Genomic DNA, 6,000 nt, shown 5'->3' with positions numbered 1-6,000 from the left:
GACACGTGGAGTCCACGTTGGCTGTGACGTGGCGGATGACATGTACGCCACGCTGGATTATCATCTCCAGTACGCTAGAGCCAAGTGGCAGTCATATGTAATGCCACGTGGCAGTCATATTTAACGCCACGTGGCGGTCATATTTAGTGCCACGTGTTAACATTTCGTATGTCCACGTGGTGGTGCACGCTGACGCCACGTGGCCGAAGGTGGGGCACCGCGTGCTCTCGTTTTGAAGTGCCACGTGTACGGATCTGATTTGTGACACATGTCTTTACATGATGTTGCCACGTGTTGATTTGTTTGGATGACACGTTTCAAACACAGTAGGGATGAAGGCCCACTCATTTTTCTTGGCCAGCCCATTTGGTCACACACTTTACATATAGTTGTGGCCCAGCCCACTATGAGGTCTACAAAATTTTTAGCATTGACCCATTTCAAAAAACAATCAGAACTTCGTAGCACATAGAAATAGGCCCAACATCAAGATTGATCACATGGAGAAACAATCAGAACTTCACAGCACATTACAAATAGGTCCAACATCACATATATCACAGATACCAACTTCACATAGCACCATATTACAAATAAGTTCATCTAGCACACATATGTTCACATTAAGTCCACAAAGTTTACTACAAGATGGTAATTAAGTCCACCATAGCACTAAACATCATTTCACATAACCAAGTCCACCACATGACAATAAGTGCCCAGAACCATCAAAACAGATATAAGTACATGGAGTTCATCACAGTGCATAAGATCATAAAGGAGACTAGGACATATTTAAGTTACCCTGGGAAAGGCTCAAGATATGTCGAAAGGGAAATTGTTCTCTTCCTGCTGCTGCTTGAACTCTGCTAACTCCTTTTGAGTCTTTGCCAGTGCTTCATTTGCAAGATTTGCTTGTTGAGATTCCAGGAGGCATTTCGGTTGGAGCACCTGCCCTCACTCTCTTTGATATCCTTACTCTTGATGGCATCTTGGGGGTAGGTTTCTTCTTCGTCGCAACGTCTTTCGTCTAGTTTGTCGAGGTAATAAAAAGGGGTAGCGCACGAGACCTAAAAGTGGATGGATGTGGAGACAAAGGATTTAGACAGGTTCAGGCCCTCTCAATGAGAGGTAATACCCTACTCCTGTTTGGGGATTTGAATCCGCCGGGTGTAGTATAGATCTGACGATCAGGTTGTGTCATGCCCCCTAGAGGGCCTCCTGCCCACCTTATATAGGGTGGGGGGCAGGATTACAAGATAGAAACCTTAACCAATACGGTATCGGTTTCCTAAATCTACTTTACAATATTATCAAACCAGGACTTTAGGCCGTTCCGTAACATACAAGGAAACGTAATACCCAAGTCATGATCTGTTACATATTCCATAGATATAAGTTATCCCCTATAGCCAGTCGGATAACTATGCCATGTGGGTATGGGGTACCCATAATCTCCACAGTAGCCCCTGAGACCTTCACAGTCGAAAAGATAATCTTCTCTCGAACTAGATTACTCCAAAGCTGAGTGCTTCAATCATCTTCGCCATGGTCTCCGAAGTACTTTTACCAAATATGAAGACTGTGGAGGGCTGAAAAATAAAGTCAGGTGCATCGACTAGATGCACCTAATAGGTGTAGCCCCCGACTATGTGGTTAATTGAACAAACCAAGCATATAGTCAACGAATAAATAATCCAACCAACCGAGTGGTTTTAATAATTATAGTCAACCAAGCGACCTGATATTAATATGTAGCATATGCGGTGTGAATCCCTGAATAACATGATCCGAGTGATATACCGACCGCTTTGTAAAATATGATGAGTGTAACCTAAAGTTGGTTACATCATTGAAAATTCACATAACAAAACAGCTATAAAGAAGCTTGTATGTTGTGAATAAATAAATTTCCAAAGTATTGGGCATACGCCATGCGCACACTGCTTTAACAGACGTGCTTTAGTCCCTAAAAGACACATGGTTTCACCACACCTGGAAATATATGGCATATGTGGTGTAAAATCCGAGTGAATAAACTCATAAAGGATTTACCAACCGCCTAGAAAATGACCACAATATATAATCAGCCTAAGCCATAATATTGGTCAATAAAAATGCACACTTACGTGGCGAAAAGCAATGATATTGTATCCAATCAATTGCTTAAAAACCCAAACAGCACCTTGACTTATATATAAAAAAGTCAGCGGGACAGCTATATAAAGCTTTACTGTTTGACACCTTTTAAGATGCATTGTACCAACTCCTAAAAAGTTAAGTAACTGCGGTATAAAAGGATTTTAAGGTATTGGGCACTTGATCACGCGCACTTTGGCCTAAGCCAAAAGTGCCTAAGTCCCTAAAAGAACGTGACAGGCCACACCTGAAAATATGGGCTGCAGACATATTAGGCCTAGGCCAAAAAATATGCCTTCGACACCCTTTAAAGGATGACGCATGTAACATGCTTCCGAGTAATAAATCTTCCGGGTAATATAGACCAAGTGTAGCTCATATGAATAGCTTCTGATCTGAATGATTATCCCTTATGGGATACTCCAAAATAGGTGTAACAATTGAATCCCGACTGGCGCAAGTATTCGGTTGATAGCCCTTACGGGGAATAATAATTGGTCCAGTCTTTGAGCATAGAAAATAGACTCATGACTATGAATCCATGTGGAATGTATCCGGAACAAGTCCAAATTGGAGATATAATCCTCACGCTTGAGTTGATGAGCCCCTGAGCATATAGCTTGTCCTTCTGTCGTAGTCACAATCGTCCATTGATGGTAGCTGACGCAGTTGGCATATAGACAAGACGACCAATATAGAGATAATATTGCCCACCAGAGGTGGCAACAATACTGGTGGTAGTGAAGATAGTGATACCAATCTAAAGTAATGAAGTCGCATAGCCATGGAGGCGAAGAAACCAGTCGGCGGCAGACAGATCAACTAACAATGAAGATGAAGGAACCCAGCGATAAAATTGTGTAGCCATGGCAGCAAAATAATCAGTCGGTGACAGACGAGGTAGATCAAAGGTGATGACAAAATCCACCAATCATGAAGATGAAGAAAATAGTTGACGACGACAAACGCAACCGACATGATGAAGAAGACGCTCATCAGCATTTGCATAGTAGGTCAACCGTGAAGGTGAAATAATAAGTCGGCGAAAACATAATCATCCATTAGCAACAGCAGAGATGTCAGGGTCGATGAAGCAGAGGTGCTGGTGATGATGTCAGTGACAATAATCCATCAAATTAATGTTATAGCTGTTGTAGATGCTTCACTTGGAGGAGAGTTGATGTTGTTGTCCAACTCGTTCAAACCGAAATATTTGAAGTTGTTGAAGTAGAATGTCTGTTCCGAAGCAAAGATGAAGATAATGACTCCTGGAGTTGACTCATTGGCTTATATAAAATTTGTCAAATTTTGAGCCTTATATTTGTGTAGCCCCCGACTCTTTGGTTAGTTGGGAAACAACTGAACATAGAGTCGAGAATTATAGCTTCTTGTCGTCGAGTAGTCATTGCTTGATTGAAGATATGTGTTGAAGATGTCCAAGTAGAAATCCTGAATATTGGAGAGCCACTTGCATGATGACAAAGTTGTGTTGCCGTGATGAAGTGAACCGGTAGTGAAGACGCGCAGTTGTGAAGATAAAAGCACCAGTCGGCGGCGGCATAACACGAGTCGGCGGCGGAAGACGATGATGTCCATCAGTAGTGGTAGCTGTATAAACCAGATGTAGAGGCGAGGGCACTAGTCAGCAGCAGACGAGACGACCGGCGATGAAGATGGTAAGGCCAATCAACACTGGCAGAATCATGCAGCCATGGAAGTGAAGAAACCAGTCGGCAGCCATGGCAAACGTAGGCAGATTGTGTTGAAGATACTGATGCCTATTAGTAGTGACAGCGATGTAGCCAGCCGTGAAGAAGATAGCATCAGTTGGCGTTATAACAGGCCAGCCGTGCAGGCGGTGACACCAGTCAGCGGCGGATGCGGCGGCCGGTCGGTGAAGACGTAGACGCCCAACAACGGCGGCATAAAGGCCAGCCGTGCAGGCGGAAACACCAGTCGGCGGCGGCGAAGGCAAGCCGGTCGGTGAAGACGTAGACGCCCAACAACGGCGGCATAAAGGCCAGCCGTGCAGGCGAGGACATCGGTCGGCGGCGACAAAGGCAAGCCGGTCGGTGAAGACGTAGACGCCCAACAACGGCGGCATAAAGGCCAGCCGTGCAGGCGGAAACACCAGTCGGCGGCGGCGAAGGCAAGCCGGTCGGTGAAGACGTAGACGCCCAACTACGGCGGCATAAAGGCCAGCCGTGCAGGCGGAAACACCAGTCGGCGGCGGCGAAGGCAAGCCGGTCGGTGAAGACGTAGACGCCCAACAATGGCGGCATAAAGGCCAGCCGTGCAGGCGGAAACACCAGTCGGCAGCGGCGAAGGCAAGCCGGTCGGTGAAGACGTAGACGCCCAACAACGGCGGCATAAAGGCCAGCTGTGCAGGCGGAAACACCAGTCGGCAGCGGCGAAGGCAAGCCGGTCGGTGAAGACGTAGACGCCCAACAACGGCGGCATAAAGGCCAGCCGTGCAGGCGGAAACACCAGTCGGCGGCGGCGAAGGCAAGCCGGTCGGTGATGTTCTGACTGATCCATTCCTGGAGCGTAAGAGATAAGCTGAAAGCCATGAATCCCTTTTATGCATATCCGGATCTGGATCCTGCAGAACAAACATATAGGATGAGTAGTATCTGATATAAATATAATACTCGAGAAAAAATCAAGTATTTTAAAATATTTATAAATATGTATTTCTCCTCTTGTCAATTTTGATTTCCCCGAGCAGATGATTCATTACGTTTAAACGCTCTGTCCGACTAGTCATAGCCCCCAAGCATCGGGAGTCGGCCTAGGCACTTCCCAGACATGCATATGAGTGACATGAGTTCGCCATTAATAGAACAAAGTTTCACGAATCGGAATTTACTACTCGGGTACTTTTGCAATTATTAAGAGCAGAAAATAAATTTATCTCATCTCTATGCTTTTGATTTATTCCGAATAATACTTAGCACCTTGCGTTACTCGGTCCATCCAACGAGCCCCCGGGTGCTAGGAATCGGCCCAAAGGCAACCATCCATTGGCAAACCAAACGGAAAGCATAGGAAGATAGAACTCCATAACTCGATAGGTACTTTTGTACTCAGATTATGTCGCAAGCAATCAAGATAAATATTATAAAAAATATGATATAACATCTGTAGCCCCCGACTCACTACTCAATGGAAGACCAATTGGTGTAGTGAGGCAGAGGAAAAGGAAAAATATCATATAAAGAATAAAATAAATGATGACTTAGCTTTGTAATATTCCCCTTGGTGATGGCGGAAGTGGCCAATGTGGGAACAAAGTCGTCCATCAATAACAATGAAGACACCAGTCGGCGGCGACGAAGGCGGTCGACGGTGAAAGCGAAGATGCCCACTAATGGCGGCATAATAGGCCAACCGTGTAAGCGGAGGCACCAGTCGGCGGCGACGGAGGCAGGCCGGTGGTGAAGACGTAGACGCCCAACAACGGTGGTGTGACCAACCAACCATATAGGCGGAGGCACCAGTCGGCGGCGACGGAGGCAGGCCGGCGGTGAAGACGTAGACGCCCAACAGCAGCGGCATAATAGGCCAGCCGTGTAGGCGGAGGCACCGCTCGGCGGCGACGGAGGCAGGCCGGCGGTGAAGTCGTAGACGCCCAACAGCGGCGGCATAATAGGCCAGCCGTGTAGGCGGAGGCACCACTCGGCGGCGACGGAGGCAGGCCGGCGGTGAAGTCGTAGACGCCCAACAGCGGCGGCATAATAGGCCAGCCGTGTAGACGGAGGCACCAATCGGCGGCGACGGAGGCAGGCCGGCGGTGAAGACGTAGACGCCCAACAGCAGCGGCATAATAGGCCAGCCGTGTAGGCGGAGGCACCACTCGGC

Source organism: Oryza sativa, chromosome 8, assembly GCF_034140825.1.
Source record: "Oryza sativa Japonica Group chromosome 8, ASM3414082v1".
Lineage (NCBI taxonomy): Eukaryota > Viridiplantae > Streptophyta > Magnoliopsida > Poales > Poaceae > Oryza > Oryza sativa.
This window is presented reverse-complemented; position numbering follows the sequence as displayed.